The following is an 18,603-nucleotide window of genomic DNA, read 5'->3' on the forward strand; positions in this document are numbered from 1 at the left end:
ACACAATGGTTCTCTACGCGTCTTCGTACGTGCCCACATATGAGAATAATTTTAATATATGACGCGTATTAACAGAAAAAAATAGATCTTCGATAAATTAGCGTACGCTTGCTAGGCCAACGAGATAAAAGGCAATCTCAAATCGCGGCTGTCCTCGTCCGCCGTGTGTATACAAAATTTCGATTTCTTATTTTGTATTAAGGCGTTGAAAGGTAACGACATGTCTTGTCGAAGAACAAACATAATATTTCACAATATTTACTGTAGTGATTACTGACAAAATTGTAATAAAGGCGAGTATTGTTTTGGAAGAGGCTAATTTGTTGTATCCAAAATGAAGTAACGGCAATATTTTACTATCAATTTCTTACTGGAGGATTAAATATGCGAGAGAGAGAGAGAGAGAGAGAGAGAGAGAGAGAGAGAGAGAGAGAGAGACTACCTTCTCACTTCGTTATCTCGTTTCTACGCAAAAAAATCGTAATTATTATTGGTAACAACTGAATTTCATAAGATTTCACGATATTCTAAATAATATATCTAGGCTTTAATCCATGGACGGAGACGACACAGTAGACGCAGAATTTCTGCTACTTTTTCGTATGGGCTGCGCCAAACTGTTAACGATACTATTTTACGATGCTTGCTGTCATGCATACTTGTCACGACTATTCTTGTAAATGGATACTGTACCGTTCTTTGTTACAGGTATCATATTGCATGTATCCATTTTTAAAGACATTTGCTCTTTATTGCACGAAGTGGAAATTTTTGTTAGAGTTTCTGGATATCCTTACGATCGTTTAACGAGGATAGTTCCATGTAAACAACAACGTCGGCAACAAATAGTCTCGCAGTGTTGATGTTCGTATCTGATACGTCGCATATGTACACTGACTACTTTAGAAACTGTACAGGATGTTTATATAAATGAATATCGGGGTTTTAACGCCTTATAATATTTGTTACATTAAACTTACAGTTATAAATGATATGTCAAATGAAAGAGCAACTCAAACAGTTTTACCAAGAACCTTATAAATGTTCAATGTGAGCACCATTTGTCACACTGCACACATCAAGTCTATAGCCGAGCGGTGGATAGGCTGTAAGGGGTCCAATCACAGGGCCTGTTTTGCGTGGCCTCCACGTTCACCCGACCTAATGCTATGCGATTTTTTCCTTTGGGGCTTCATCAAGGATCGTGTGTACGTGCGTCTGCCACCAGCAGACACCCTGAATTAAGAAACCGGATTGAAGCAGCTGTTGCTACAATCACTGAAAACAGACTTATCAACGTTTGGGAAGAACTCGGCTATAGACAAATGGTGCTCACATTGAACGTGTATAAGGTACTTGGTAAAACTGTTTGAGTTGCTCTTTCATTTGACATATCATTTATAACAGTAATATTATAAAACGTTAAAACCCCGATATTCATTTATAAACACTTTGTGTATTACGCTTCCTTGGGGCGCACCCGACCGCCCTTTCCTTTCTGTTCAACATTCACCGTCGAACATAAACTAGTAGATTCTATTAATCTAATATTCGATCTGTCACTCAAATATTTCCGACGGTACTCTCTGTGATCGTATCTTCCTTGGCAGTTAACGATATGGTACAACGTCGAATAGGGCTGTTGGGACGCAAAAACTGACTGGGAGAGACGAGAAAATCGTAAAAGTCCGAGTGCGGTTCGCACGCTGAGGGTTCCGTAGAAATTTAATTATGTGTATGGATGGTGATGATAATAATAATAAAAATTTCGCGAGACTCAATGGCCTATTGCAACTACTCCTAGTGGAGGTCACTCGGGCGGCTGGCGTGACGCTAACGAACGGGAATCTGAACCACGCATTTCTGTCAATTCCTCATGTTGTTGAGAAGTGAGGGCTAGTGTTGTTGATAATTCCAATATAGACCAATTGGTACTACGAAAAGAAGTGTGAATACGAGGATAAAGGAGCATAAAAGTCTTTGCCGACTGGGAAAAACAGATAAATCGGCCGCTGCGGAACATGAACTTCAGTCAGGTGACCATGTAGTTAAGTTTTCTGAAACTACAGTTTTAAGTGCTTCCACGAACTATTATCCACGACTGTATAGGGAGGCTATTGAAATTTATAAACATGAAGATAATTTAATAGAAGAGGCCTTGAAATTAAGCGAGATATGGGCAGTGGCGTTACAGAATCGATAAGTGATTTTTATCTATGACGGACTATTATCGATAGTTACATTTTACCTTTGACTAGTTTTCTCTCTGCTACTACGTGCAAGCTAGACCTCGCCCACTTTCCTCGGTATTTAGGCCGCTCTCCGACGCCCGACTCGTCAGTCGGCAGGACTCAGCAGGACCAGCCATACCTCTGAGGATGTCCAACGTAGTATTGGACGAAACGTTAGGAATAGAAGAATTCCATGGACCACGGCCATATAACCCGGAAGAATTATCAACAACAGTACCATCCGGTCGTGAAAGCCTTCATTGTACGATTACTGAGGGCTAGGTTAAAAAGAAGACTGAAATTTTCGTGGTCCGCCCGTGATTCGACCCCGCGACCTCTCGGTTTCCAGGGACGCGGCTTACCATCGGGCTCATCATGTATGTTTTAAAGAGTCAAGTTTGCCTGTGTCAAAATGTGTGACATATGGCCGTATCTTTTGACTGCATAGCCTTAGAAGGCTAAATTTTTTACACCGCCAACCGACTGTGTGCCTCAGTATGCGACGTAAATGTGTACCTGATACCTCTGCCTGTTCATGAGAAAAAAGGACCTAAACAGCACGACAGAGAGAGGCAACGAAGTGATTCTACAAGGGTCCCATTTTTACCGATCCAGGTACGGAAACCTAAAAACGAAAGACGGTCGAAGACATGTAAAGGCACGTGAAATCTGCTGTGCGTAGTGTTCCTCTCATCGGTCTGCGAGAAGAAACCTTTCCTTCGCCACGCGTCTGTAAACGAATACTGTTTTTAGAGATTCACTATATAGAGAGACGAATGCCACTCACGCTGAAACTGTGCTCGGCTCACACAGATGACACCTACACGAGTCTCTCATCTTCAGTTAAGGAATTGTTGCCACTAGTTCGGTGCGCCATTATACGATCTGAAAGGTCCGCGAGAGGTCGCTGTAGCAAATATGTTATCTGGACGAAGGCTCCTGATTTTTGCCGACTTCTACTATTTACGGACTGGAGCAAGAGCGAACCAGAGTACTTCAGTTTGAAAGAATAGTAAGTGAAATGGTAACCAGATCTCAGATATCTGCTTCTTTAGTTTCCTGTCAGGAAAGCTCTGAAAATGAAAGTTCTTGGAAAATGTATAACTGTTTTTGATGCCAAATGTTGCAGAGATGTTGATACATAGAGCTAGTTGACGAAATAGGTACTTTCAAGGTGCAGGTGAAAGAATTGATAGAGACAACCCCATTTGGAAATTCTGAGGGTTATTTCAAAGATAGCGAATTAGCTTTGGAGATATTTACGTCAATGCCAGTGACTGCGGCATTTTTTTCAAATGTCTGCAACTTTCAGAAATAGTGCAAAGATGAGCATACTTTCACCTAGTGTTCACACTGAAACGGCATATACAGGGTGTCCGAGGAGAAACATTTAAGGAACCATCACTCGAAGCAAGAAAGTTCTAAAATGCATACCTTAAGAGCACTTCTTCAGAAGTGTGAAACAAATATCTTCTTCTGCAAGCTCACTACTTTCCACATTTTGAGAGTAGGTAGTGCCAATCAAATAAAAAAAAAAAACTTGTCTAGTAAACATGGGCTCCAAAATGTGTACCTTACTAGATATTAGCACTTGTTCAGTACAAGATATTTGTTTAACAATATCGAAGATGAAGTGCTCATACCTTTTACGGTATGAATTTTGTTGGCTATGTTCACTAGACTTCTCTTCTTCGAACGATCGCTTCTGTCATACCCTTGATTACTCACTATTCTCCCGGGCAAGCTGTGTATGCACACCTTCATTTTGTATGTAGACTTTTAACATTTTAGTATGCAACTATACGTTGCCGCGGGCTGTGGTGGCCGAGCAGTTCTAGGCGCTACAGTCTGGAGCCGCGCGACCGCTACGGTCGCAGGTTCGAGTCCTGCCTCGGGCATGGATGTGTATGATGTCCATAGGTTAGTTAGGTTTAAGTAGTTCTACGTTCTCGGGGACCGATGACCTCAGATGTTAAGTCCCATAGTGCTCAGAGCCATTTTATACATTGCCCCTGCAGAGAGTCAACATAGGTCTGGCTCTCTTCAGCGTCGCCAATATCTTATGTTTTAAAGACTTTAGTTTGAGTTATTTACGTAATGACACTGACTTTCATCACAGCCTGTGTTTATCATCAAGGTAACATATTGTAAGAACAGTTATTCCTTCACGCCTATCGCACTGGACAATATAGTATACGTATATCGTTAAATTAACTTCCACTATTTCCGCAATGGAAATACAATTAAGAAAAGTGGAAACATAACGATTTACTTCAACTCTTAAATTCCTTGTACAAGGGACTTGACAACAAGTTCTGTTTCTAAAGAAATTAGATTTATCGAGGTTTGAATTAGCAGCAGTCGATTGTGTTGACAACTACACTAAATCGCTCAGTGTTTCCTTGCGAGGACACGCACGCCAGATTTGGAATCGATAGTTGCATCACTAATGACTTACTTTTCACAGAAAGAACGCTGCTAGTTCCCAACCGTGACCCAGTTGATGGATACTTACAGGCTCATGGAACTAAGTTCAGTGTTCAAACTAATCCAGCAGCTGCCTGATATTTTTATGTAATCGCTGTGTTTTACGTTGTTACAAGAAACGGTGAGTAGATGGGAAAGTTTTCTCTTGAGACCGGCAAGTTCTAGGCGCTTCAGTCTGGAACCGCGCGACCGCTACGGTCGCAGGTTCGAACCCTGCCTCGGGCATGGATGTGTATGATGTCCTTAGATTAGTTAGGTTTAAGTAGTTCTAAGTTCTAGGGGACTGGTGACCTCAGATGTTAAGTCCCATAGTGCTCAGAGCCATTTGAACCATTTTTTTTTCTCTTGAGTCTGATTTGTTTGAAATTAATTGTAGTCACCTCGAAAAGTATTTATAAAACACTTTACACTAATGAATAGCAACTTCACTTGGATTACTTTAGGGAGCAAAACGTTACTTGGGCAGGGTACGCAGTAAAAGCAGTGCAGCCACTAATTGCCATCAAGGCCGGCAGTCTGTTGTCATATTCTAACCGAGCGTGTTGCACAAGTGCCCGAGAGCTCTTCTGCGCTGGTACCAGCCCCCTACCGACACAAAGCTCTTAAGCGACTGATATTTACAATGACGCCACACTGATTACCCAGCATTTAGCAGCACGCAACAGATATCACATCACCAGGAGAAAGTTCCCAGAAACCTGGCAGAGATAAAAATATCACCGAGTGATTGGCAACACTACAGCACACGGCCGCGAACAGCGCACCCAAAATAAACGCGCAGTCCATTTACTGAGCACATGCACGCCTGTGAATGCTAAACACCACATGCTTAAACTCGTGTCCTACCAAGCAGTGCGTAGGCGGTTCTGACCCTTACAGCGCCATCTTTTTTCTTCACTTAAAATTACGTAGAACGCACTCGTGGTCGTTTTTTGTTTCGAGCAGACAGGGAAAACTTGCTCAGACCTGGCGTCTAACACTTAATCGTGACCTCGACAACACTCCGCATCTTGTACGACGAGGGAGGGGAAACATCACATTCTCGACTTCTGCTTAAATCATTTCTAAACGCATTCACCGTAGAGCTCAGGATGCACGGAGACAAACTCAGGGGCATATACTCAACAGCTATGTCATGGTGCTCCTCAATTAGTTGCTTGTTCCATCAATCATATCCACGATAAATGTTATGAAGAGGAACGTGTTAATGTTATATGCATTAGAAAAAGACGTAATATTTATATCGATAAATGCTGACAATTTGCGGTTTGTTCTGTAAAAATGACAAATTACCTGTATTTTCATTCGAGTATTTCTTTATGGTATAGAAACTTTAAAGGAGAAACTAATCTACATTTGAAAATACGTCTATCTGTCAGATATTTTATTTCCCTGCGTAGATTGTCAAACACTTTTGTAGCGGCAATTTCACCGCCTTCTGCGCTAAAGTTAGATCCATTAAATGGTAACACAGATCACATTTCCATCTTTCGTGATATTTGTATCTCCGTTACGCTTCACTCAGATGAGTTACTGATAAATTTCATAGGTGAATAAATGTACTGTTAGGTTGTATTTAATATTTGTAGCTCCTTGGTAGGTCTACTGTATGGTTTAGTTTTCGTGAATATGCACACCTAAGAAATTTTAACTTCCTTCGCTGTTTCTATTTCTTTTTGGTGGACCACGATAATAGGAGGTCTGATTCTCTTGACAGTGCAAAGCTGGACGAGCTGCGTTGTTTTCTTCGAGTTTAAAGACTGCGGATTAGTGCAAAACCAGTCAGTGACTTCCACACAAACATCGTATACTACTTTCTCTGTTGATTATTTACTCGGCTTGATGTGCCTTATAATTAAAATAAAACGGCAGATCATTAACAAAGCAAGAACTCTAGTGGGCCAATGATCCATCCCAGTGGTACTCCCGTTACAATTTTTCTGCACCATTTCTTGGATGATTTTCAAGCAAGTTACCAAATTTAATAATGTGTATCAATAGACATTTTTTGTTAAAATCCAGTTCAGTCAGCCCAGAGACTACCGCGATGGACCTAAATGTCATTCTTATTTATATATGCGTAAAACTAATAGACTTAATTTTTTCGTATTATGTTTAACTGCACACCGTACAGAGCGACCCTAAAAGATGGCTTATTTTACATATACATAAAGCTTAAAAATTTCCAGAGTATGGCGTGACTAACACTCAAAACTAATTCTGCAGCGCACAATTTGAAAGAGAAAATATGGAAGACATTCCCTTCGACTCTTCTTTGCATCGACAAGTGGCGTTTACCAGTGCTCTCTCGCACCCACCTAAAAACCGTTTCGCGACGGTTCTAAAACGAAAACCGGTCTCTGTGTGACCCAGTTCAGTCTTCATCGACTGTAAACGAAACCACGCCGTCAGCACAGCTGTCGTAAGAACTCAAATCAGCGCATCTGTACCGAAATTATTGACAGAAATGTTATGATAAACTATGTTATTTGACAGACCAGATTGCACAATCTAAAGAGCTGTCACTTCCCTGGCACACCGCTAGCTAGCAAGCTGAGTGTCCCGTGTATCGTGACTGCGACCTTTCGCTATGATAGGAAACTAGTCAGTTTTACAATTATAATACATCATCTCAGCGAGAAGTATGGCAAGTTTGACCATTTACATGATTTATTACCTTGTGGTTTTCATTTAAACGCACGCACGCACAGAGAGAGAGACTATACTACTGCATTTTCAGAAATTCTTTTATGCAGTACAAGGAGCAGCCACGCAGATATGATTATAGTTTGTATTTGAAGATTATGTTACTAAGCATTAAATCCTTTATATCGAGACTTTTCTGGTCGAATGCCTTTCGGTGCCACACTTGGACTTCCTAGAGCATTCACGAATGTTCCTGTTGTTTCCAAACTGTGACTATGTCTTGACAGTGAACTCTGTAAGAGAGTAAGTGTACTGTGAGGTTGCTTGCTCTCAAGCATCCGCAACATGCCATTACACAGCACGCATTACACGCTTTTGTACTACAAACATTTCCCTCAATGACGAGTTTCTCCAGTGTACGAGGCCTGCAATGGCCACTCACGCGTTACTAAGTTATACCTTACCCTTAACAAGCTGTAATGAGGGAACGACAAAAACAAGCGAGGACATTTGAGCCTGTCCTGTTAACGCCACTCCTACACACACCGTCCTTATCCATCCCTATACACTGTTCGTTCTCTCTCTCTCAAGACAGCATTTATGCAGTTTATGCCTATTTTGAATTAATGAATTTGTGAAATACAGAGAAGAAAAAAATTGATATCTTCGAGCTATTCGACAAGATTTATTTACATCACTATGAAAAACTAGTTGAAAAGAAACAGTTGAAGTTCATGTCTATGCAATACTCATTAATTGAATTTAAAAATAACATATCGATCTGTACACAAACATATTACTTAGGCAAATGCAAAATAAATGGTTCAAATGGCACTGAGCACTATGGGACTCAACTTCTGAGGTCATTAGTCCCCTAGAACTTAGAACTAGTTAAACCTAACTAACCTAAGGACATCGCACACATCCATGCCCGAGGCAGGATTCGAACCTGCGACCGTAGTGGTCTCGCGGTTCCAGACTGCAGCGCCTGGAACCGCACGGCCAATTCGGCCGGCAATGCAAAATAACAAAGAATCTAACATCCCTAGTCGATTTTATTCCTGTTTAATCAAAATCTATACTTTCCCGAACAATGAGCCATAAAATGAAACTTTATAATCATTTATTATGTAATTCATTAATTACAAATTTTACAGTAAAATTTTACCCAACTGAATAATAAATCTTAAATGCTGCGTTGTAGCCATTAAATTGGGAATTTGCTCTAAAATACTATTTTAAGCGATGTATGTTGTGGTGCAAGCCACATCATCTGTGTACAACTACCACGACCTACACCCATTTGAACCCGCTTGGCTTGGTGTATTTTCAACTGCTCTTTCTAGTCCTTTCCCCTCAGATAAAATTACAATGCCATCTGCAAAGCTTAAACTTACTTTTTTTTCCTCGCTAAATTTCTCTTTATTTCCTTTGCTGCTAAATGTAAAGATTGAATAACACTGGTAACAGGCCACAAACTTGTCTCATTGTTGCTTCCCTTGCATACCCTGCGTGTCTTTATAACTCCGATCTGATTCCTGCATAAGATGTACGTACTGTATTTTATCCTTGCTACCTTCACAACCTCAGGAGGGCAGTCCAGTCAACATTTTGCGTGTTAGTTATCACAAAAATGACACAGGTACAGCACAGGGTTCTTCAGATCATCAACACAGCCCTGTACTTTTATCTCCGCGTTCGCAAATGAAGCACGTGCCGTGTCAACACGACGCCCCCAACGCGTATCTCGCTCACGTAAAACTTGAGCTGCCGAGTCTCAGAAATGCGCACGCCGGGAGCTTGTCATTGTTCGCGGCGCGTTTCGAATGTGCAAGGACGGTGACGCAAAGCGAGGCGTCTTCAGGAAAGGTAAGGTAAGGTCGAGTTCTGCGTGGTCCGGGCGCCTGACAAACATGGTAACAGCACGTTACACGGCATGTCACGCCGATCTCTAACGCAACGCCTCCCACGAGTGTCGCAGCAAGACGAAAAACAAATATCAAAAGCTCGAAGAAGCCACCGCATCGGAATATGCCTTCAGAGAGGAACTTGCGGCAGCGTCGTGTATTTTGTGTGGGTCTTTTTTTTTCTGACCGCTCGAAGCGCGCCCCCTGTATTCGGTCGTCGAGGCATAGCAGACGCCGCGCCCGTAAAGACGTTTATTGAACAACGCTGCCTGGCTCCCGATCAAGTATTCCGCGTGCCGACGTAACTAGTCCACCTCATACTTACACACTACTTTATTGCTCGCCGGATTAAAAGGTGCTGACCGACATTTTAGTTCAGAATCAACGAAGTTAAAAATAGAGAATCACGCTTCTGGCACACACAACTCCTTAACGTCTGTTGGTCTAGATTTCCGTGTACAACAATTATTTCCGCCATTCAACATTAAAAGTTACTCACTTGGAAATTGCAAAATACGCTTTGATAATCCGTTTCAAATGGCAAGTATACACGCTGCCATCTCTGCGACACGGAAAGAGAGAGAGAGAGAGAGAGAGAGAGAGAGAGAGAGAGTGTTATAAAACATGTCATTCAAGAATTTTAAGAACACGTTAAACTTTAATTACAGTAAGCTTCATGTGCCTGGTCTACACAACTTCCAGATTACTAACAGGTACTTATCATTCGTCCAATTTTTCGAAACCATTAACAGTGTGTCAAAAGTCTACCTTCGGGTACCTATTGTTGTATCATCCTATGCCTGAATTTCTTACGTAGGAACAATCATTACTGGACTGTTCATGGCATATACAAGGTCCATGGAAGACTTCATGTGTCATGATCGCTGTTTTCCTTTAAACTTTAATTCCGTATGAAAAAAAAAATCAAAACAGGAATCTTCAAGGTGTTAATTTACACATCCAATAGCTTTGTTACTAATATGAGACTATTTCGGAAGACAAAGTCTAAGAAAAAACAACACTTTCATGAGTGAACAGGAAGAATTGTTAAAAATAGTATTATCGTGTAACCACGCCCACAAAGATTACGGCCAGCTGACGCTCAATAATCTTCGGCTACCTCTGTGTCTGCATCGTCTGTGTGGTGCATACAGCTAACGTAAGCTACATTGCGACACCGCCTTAGTTTCCGTGCTTGCACAAATAAGACACTTAAAAACTAGAAAGAGGAAGGGTACTGAACTGAAATTTTATTTTTAGTTGCCGTTGAATGTCGGCAGTGTTAGCATACAGTAAAAATCACCACTAAAAACTAGTGTCGTCTGCTAGACCTCTCCGTGATGCTACTGCACATTGCACGTAATTTTTTTTATGTAACGCGCTTACATATCAAAGTAAAATGTCCAACGGTGTATTAGTGGTTGAATATAGTCATTGTACCTCCCAATACGCGTCCCCAAAATCAGTGCAACAACAAGAATTGAAGCAAAAACTTACCATATACAGCGAAATGGGTCGATAAGGCTGCCATTTTGAGAGCCGACTGCAAAGACCACGGCATCTCGGAACTTATCGCATTGTCAGCAGAGTCGATACGCGGACGACAGGAGCAACCGTCATGGCTATCAAGCAAAACAAAATCTCCTTAACTGCAATTCATTTCCGAATAAGTTTATAATTAATTAATTCACTGCACAGCACCTCGTATCGCTGGCTGCACTCACTACTGCAAGCACGACATTTTCCGACACCAGAGCGCACTGTAGGACGGGCTACGAATTCGCCATCTGGCGGCCTGAGCCGCAACTTCGTGGAGTTAGGAATTGCGCGCAGCGACTCTGCTGGCAACGAAGCCAGCTGTTTTTGCTAGTGCTTTGTTCAGAGTTTTGTCACTAGGGGGAGATGTGTACACCTCAGCGTGGAACGATAGCGGCTTGTTCGGAGTTAAACCGGCAAATTCCTCAGCTGCAGAATTAAATGTGGACAGTTTGTCCCTGTTTTGTTTTGTTGTAGGGCTTAATTGTAAGGATTTCTGTGGTCGCAATCAGATGCAGTATTCAGCTGTAATAAATTAGTGCGTGCACACGATAACAACCAATAATAATGATTTTCAGAGAAACATGTCGTGATAATCCTCTAGAAAAAAAGAAACGTTGAACTGCACACAATATCTACAGAGTACTTATGTTTTGATTTAGCTGAATTAAAGCAGTTTGGGTTAGATGTGAAGTTCCAACGTACAGGGGTCAATTAATTTCCGTTGCTATTAGGTATACACATTGCACAGCGTGTGGACATTTTTCAGTATTAAGCTAAATAAGACTACTACGGTACTTAAAAACTTAAAAAAATGAAGTTACAGAACGCAATTTCTGTACGTCTCATGCTCGAGAACCGTACAAGCCTAGTGGCCGTGCGGTTAAAGGCGCTTCAGTCTGGATCCGCGTGGCCGCTAAGGTCGCAGGTTCGAATCCTGCCTCGGGCATGGATGTGTGTGATGTCCTTAGGTTAGTTAGGTTTAATTAGTTCTAAGTTCTAGGGGACTGATGACCTAAGAAGTTAAGTCCCATAGTGCTCAGAGCGATTTGAACCATTTTCGTACAAGCCTACGGCTATCTACAATATTTGGACGTTCAACCTTTTCCAAAAATCAAGTTTTTGATTGGAAACACATTCCATATAGGCCCATATAAATTAGACTGTAGGTTTATATTTAATAATCACACTGCGCTTGGATACTTCGGCGAGCTTCGAGGCCAATCTGCTACAGCTTCAATTACGTGGTAATCATATGAAATATGTATCATCCACTTGGTCACAGTACGTCTTGTGGTCAGCAGTTTGAAAATGATTCAAGTACGTAATTACGTGAACTACCCTGAAGTGCATGGCGGAGTGCAGTTTCTCGACTAGTACGTATCGAGTGTCTTATCATTCTAATTCGCGCAGGGCACGTGATAGGAGCTATTGTCACTCACCCATATATTATTTTTTCATTCCCATCAGATGTGGCTAAAAATACTTGTAAATTTCGTACTGTGAACGATCGGGTTGTTTGACTTTTTCTGAGTAGGTCTTCGCGAGTTGTTAGTTGACTGACTTGCTAGCCAATGCACACCAAATACTCTTTATGGAATAAATTTCATTTACTACACGTCTATGGTCACAGATTTTTTGAAATCATACTACCGGTTTCAGTCTATAATGACCACCTTCAGATCTGTTTTATAAAATAACATGTTCTAATATACAGGAGCCATAGTGGTATCGTCAAATGGTAAACACAAAATCAGCTCTGTAGAGCTCTAAGGCCTTATTAATGAAACCTTATTTTGGTTTCACACTTCGGTAGAGGTCCATTGAATACTGCTCTAGTGTTTTATAGGCAGTCCCTTTAGCGGACGAATAGCCTGTCCTACACAGTTCTCTGGGGTAGCTTGCTTGCTACGATCACAAGCGCTTTATCAAACATTTCTAAATGTGCTCTTTGTAAAATAGCGTTAGATTCGCTTTTATTGTTACATCTACATCGGCACGGTGGAAACTCGTTTATCTGACCCGCATTAATCCATATGTCCGGTGCATCGGGATATTTTTATTTATTTTTCAGTGCAATAACGATACAGTATTTGATACTCCAGAAGTAATGGCGACAACAATCTACGATGAGTATAATTAAATTCGCCCAACCCTTACAAACATATCCTGGCAATGATTTTGATGAGAGTTGAGGAATCAGAATCACAAGTGTCTGTACGTCAATACACTGAAACCACCATCACATCAACAGCTATGCCACGATTTTCATATTGACACGCGATGTCGCCTGACAAGTCAACATAGAGGTGCGCAGCACAGTATTGGCATTAAAGAGAAAGAAGTTTGTAGTATCCATGGACAAAATGTTGGATAAAGGAGAATCGTCGAGGAAAAATCACTGCTGAATTTGGTGTTGAAGCATTTCCAAATATTTTAGGACGTAGGTGTTACAGACGTGAATGACTGGCTGCGAAATGCCAATGATTTCTGATGACGAATCTACAGCCATTTGTTTGTTTGCAGACAGAGACGATAATGATGATGGATTAGATGAGGAAACTGGCGCTCGGTCTGTGGATATTTCGACACACAGTGTTCCTGTTGCGAAACGCCTGCGTGATCATGTTGCACCTATACGATATACGAATCTGTCTCAAAAGAAATATAATGATTATTTTAGTGCACCAAACTTCCGTTTTTTCAATATTTGCCTAACGTTTATGTATGAGTAATGTATAATTCGTGTATTTATTTGAGAAAAAATATAAGGTGCTTGTTTACAATATATAATCCATAGCACTATATTTTTCTGATTTCCTATTATGCTGATTTTCGATTCTCCGTATGATTTGACGGTCTCACCTAGTCAGGATAAACGAGGTTCACTGTACTTCTCAAGTCATCGTACAGTGTGTGATTTTGTTTGGAATGACAACAAACAAGATTCAAGGTCATAAAGAGGGGGAAGGACGAGGTGGACAGAGAGAGAGAGAGAGGAAGGGGGAGGGGGGAGAAGGAAATAATGAGAGAGGGAGGCAAGAAGAGATGGACAGAGACAGGGCGAGGAGATGACGGAAGGGAAGCAGTTTAGGACGGGTGTCCTGTCGCAATACATATTTAACAACTGAGAAACATTGCCGGATTCGCTAGTGAACAGATTTATATGGGTATGTTGTTATTTTTTATCAACCATTCATGTATCTATTCTTTTTATTTTGTTGTTCTTTTTCATACAGCCGTAGTCAATAAAACACCAAGCAACGCTTAATCGTTCTTCGACATCGCGTTTCAATATGAAAATCGTGGCACAGCTGTTGATGTGATGGTGGTTTCAGTGTATTGACGTACAGACACTTGTGATTCTGATTCCTTAACTCTCATCAAAATAAAGCTGGAATCCTAAACTGCACAGTGCCTCAGAATACTAATTGTTATGAGGTGGTGTAAATCACAAAGGCTGGAGCGGGAGTGGAGACGATCATGTGCAGTTTGCAGCTGAGACACGATTTCATTAAAACTACCGCTGAAGCTGCTTCCTCTCGCTGTTACGATTGGTTTTCCCTTTGTGATGAAACCAGGTGCAGAGAGGGCAGCAGGAGAGCGGTAGGTTGTGCGATGGCTGACCGTGGTAAAATGCAGCACAGTCCGACGAAATGTGTCACAGTGCACAACACGATTGATAGGACTTCGTATAACAGACGCGTTAGGTTGCAGTTTCTAAAAGAAAGGATGCAAATCGGTGTATGATATCACTCTGGTGACGCGTAATCGTCACAGATACAAACTTTCGCTTCTCTGTGGAATTAAACTGCTGAAACATGTAATAAGCTTGCACAGACAATCGGTGATGTATAAGATACATACTGAATAAATCTTAAGTCATTGTAGCTCAATAGAAGAGATTATTACTCAAAAGTAACTGAAAGCTACAAACATGGCGATCTTACATGCACCTACACAAAAGAATATAAAGTGCGTAGGGCTCTAGGGAACTTCCTTTGTTTCATATAAAAGAAGAAAGAAGTTTTTCCGTCGACTCCAGATCCAGTTCGAGGATATACAAAAGATGACATTAAGATATACCGAAGAGCCGAAGAAACTGGTACATCTGCGTAATACCGTGTAGGGTCCCGGCGAGCACGCAGAAGTACCACAACGCGACGTGGCAAGGACTCGACTGTCTGAAGTAGTACTGCAGAGCTGCCCATAAATCCGTAAGAGTACGAGGCGGTGGAGATCTCTTCTGAACAGCACGATGCAAGGCATCCCAGATATGCCCAATAATGGTGGCCATCGGAAGTGTTTAAAACTCAGATGAGCGTTCCTAGAGCCACTCTGTGGCAATTCTGGACGCGTGGGGTGTCGCATTGTCCTGGTGGAATTGCACAATGGACATGAATGGATGCAGGTAATCAGACAGGATGCTTACGTACGTGTCACCTGTCAGAGTCGTATCTACAATTATCAGGTGTCCCATATCATTCCAACTGCACACGCTCCACACCATTACAGAGCCTCCACCAGCTTGAACACTCCCCTGCTGATATGCAGGGTCCATGGATACATGAGGTTCACCCGTCCTCGTCCATCCGCTTGATACAATTTGAAACGAGACTCGTCCGAGCGGGCAACGTGTTTCCAATCATCAACAGTCCAATGTCAGTGTTGACGGGCACAAGCGACGCGTAACGCTTTGTGTCGTGCAGTCATTAAGGGTGCACGAGTCGGCCTTCTGCTCCGAGACCCCATACCGATGGTGTTTCGTTGAATGTTTCGCACACTGAGACATGTTGATGGCCCAGCACTGATTTTGCAGCACTTCGCGTAAGGATTGCATTTCTGTCACTTTTTTACGATTCTCTTCAGTCGTCTTTAGTTCGTTCTTGCAGGATCTTTTTCCGGCCGCAGCGATGTCGGAGATTTGATGTTTTACCGGATTCCTGATATTCACGGAACACTCGTGAAATGGTCGTACGGGAAAATCCCCACTTCATCGCTGCCTCGGAGATGTTGTGTCCTACCGCTGGTGCGCCGTTCAGACTTACTTAAATGTTGATAACTTGCCATCGTAGCACCAGTAACCGATCTCACAACTGCGCCAGACACTTGTTGTCTTATATAGGCGTTGTCGATCGCCGCGCCGTATTCTGCCTGTATACATATCTCTGTATTTGAATGTTTGTTGTTGTTGTGGTCTTCAGTCCTGAGACTGGTTTGATGCAGCTCTCCATGCTACTCTATCCTGTGCAAGCTTTTTCATCTCCCAGTACCTAATGCAACCTACATCCTTAAGAATCTGCTTAGTGTATTCATCTCTTGGTCTCCCTCTACGATTTTTACCCTCCACGCTGCCCTCCAATACTAAATTGGTGATCCCTTGATGCCTCAGGACATGTCCTACCAACCGATCCCTTCTTCTGGTCAAGTTGTGCCACAAACTTCTCTTCTCCCCAATCCTATTCAGTACTTCCTCATTAGTTATGTGATCTACCCATCTAATCTTCAGCATTCTTCTGTAGCACCACATTTCGAAAGCTTCTATTCTCTTCTTGTCCAAACTATTTATCGTCCATGTTTCACTTCCATACATGGCTACACTCCATACGAATACTTTCAAAAATGACTTCCTGACACTTAAATCAATACTGGATGTTAACAAATTTCTCTTCTTCAGAAACGCTTTCCTTGCCATTGCCAGCCTACATTTTATATCCTCTCTACTTCGACCATCATTAGTTATTTTGCTCCCCAAATAGCAAAACTCCTTTACTACTTTAAGTGTCTCATTTCCTAATCCAATTCCCTCAGCATCACCCAACTTAATTAGACTACATTCCATTATCCTTGTTTTGCTTTTGTTGATGTTCATCTTATATCCTCCTTTCAAGACACTGTCCATTCCATTCAACTGCTCTTCCAAGTCCTTTGCTGTCTCTGACAGAATTACAATGTCATCGGCGAACCTCAAAGTTTTTATTTCTTCTCCATGAATTTTAATACCTACTCCGAATTTTTCTTTTGTTTCCTTTACTGCTTGCTCAATATACAGATTGAACAACATCGGGGAGAGGCTACAACCCTGTCTTACTCCCTTCCCAACAACTGCTTCCCTTTCATGTCCCTCGACTCTTATAACTGCCATCTGGTTTCTGTACAAATTGTAAATAGCCTTTCGCTCCCTGTATTTTACCCCTGCCACCTTTAGAATTTGAAAGAGAGTATTCCAGTCAACATTGTCAAAAGCTTTCTCTAAGTCTACAAATGCTAGAAACGTAGGTTTGCCTTTCCTTAATCTTTCTTCTAAGATAAGTCGTAAGGTCAGTATTGCCTCACGTGTTCCAGTGTTTCTACGGAATCCAAACTGATCTTCCCCGAGGTTGGGTTCTACTAGTTTTTCCATTCGTCTGTAAAGAATTCGTGTTAGTATTTTGCAGCTGTGACTTATTAAGCTGATAGTTCGGTAATTTTCACATCTGTCAACACCTGCTTTCTTTGGGATTGGAATTATTATATTCTTCTTGAAGTCTGAGCGTATTTCGCCTGCTTCGTACACCTTGCTCACCAGATGGTAGAGTTTTGTCAGGACTGACTCTCCCACGGCCGTCAGTAGTTCCAATGGAATATTGTCTACTCCGGGGGCCTTGTTTCGACTCAGGTCTTTCAGTGCTCTGTCAAACTCTTCACGCAGTATCGTATCTCCCATTTCATCTTCATCTACATCCTCTTCCATTTCCATAATATTGTCCTCAAGTACATCGCCCTTGTATAGACCCTCTATATACTCCTTCCATCTTTCTGCTTTCCCTTCTTTGCTTAGAACTGGGTTTCCATCTGAGCTCTTGATATTCATACAAGTCGTTCTCTTATCTCCAAAGGCCTCTTTAATTTTCCTGTAGGCGGTATCTATCTTACCCCTAGTGAGATAGGCCTCTACATCCTTACATTTGTCCTCTAGCCATCCCTGCTTAGCCATTTTGCACTTCCTGTCGATCTCATTTTTGAGACGTTTGTATTCCTTTTTGCCTGATTCACTTACTGCATTTTTATATTTTCTCCTTTCATCAATTAAATTCAGTATTTCTTCTGTTACCCAAAGATTTCTACTAGCCCTCGTCTTTTTACCTACTTGATCCTCTGCTGCCTTCACTACTTCATCCCTCAAAGCTACCCATTCTTCTTCTACTGTATTTATTTCCCCCATTCCTGTCAATTGCTCCCTTATGCTCTCCTTGAATCTCTGTACAACCTCTGGTTCTTTTAGTTTATCCAGGTCCCATTTCCTTAAATTCCCACCTTTTTGCAGTTTCTTCAGTTTTAATCTACAGGTCATAACCAATAGATTGTGGTCAGAGTCCACATCTGCCCCTGGAAATGTCTTACAATTTAAAACCTGGTTCCTAAATCTCTGTCTTACCATTATATAATCTATCTGATACCTTTTAGTATCTCCAGGGTTCTTCCATGTATACAACCTTCTTTCATGATTCTTAAACCAAGTGTTAGTTATGATTATGTTGTGCTCTGTGCAAAATTCTACAAGGCGGCTTCCTCTTTCATTTCTGTCCCCCAGTCCATATTCACCTACTATGTTTCCTTCTCTCCCTTTTCCTACACTCGAATTCCAGTCACCCATGACTATTAAATTTTCGTCTCCCTTCACAATCTGAATAATTTCTTTTATTTCATTATACATTTCTTCAATTTCTTCGTCATCTGCAGAGCTAGTTGGCATATAAACTTGTACTACTGTAGTAGGTGTGGGCTTCGTATCTATCTTGGCCACAATAATGCGT

General features: G+C 41.6%; 1 protein-coding gene across 4 annotated transcripts in view; it reads right to left on the minus strand.

Annotated features, from left to right (window-relative positions):
* LOC124712506 (tau-tubulin kinase homolog Asator) overlaps positions 1 to 18,603 on the minus strand; it is a 625,336-nt gene that overhangs the window by 234,871 nt on the left and 371,862 nt on the right. The window contains exons 1-2 of one of the 4 annotated variants that reach the window (XM_047242809.1): positions 10,973 to 11,042; positions 10,769 to 10,893 (exon numbers count right to left, since the gene is read on the minus strand). The exons of 2 other annotated variants lie outside the window; for them this stretch is intronic. The gene's annotated coding sequence lies outside the window, so the exon portion shown is untranslated. Of the gene's footprint in view, positions 1 to 10,768; positions 11,043 to 18,603 lie in introns of those variants that run through there. One more of the 4 variants, XM_047242810.1, reaches the window with a different exon arrangement.

The sequence above is a fragment of the Schistocerca piceifrons genome, chromosome 8 (assembly GCF_021461385.2).
Source record: "Schistocerca piceifrons isolate TAMUIC-IGC-003096 chromosome 8, iqSchPice1.1, whole genome shotgun sequence".
Taxonomy (NCBI): Eukaryota; Metazoa; Arthropoda; class Insecta; order Orthoptera; family Acrididae; genus Schistocerca; species Schistocerca piceifrons.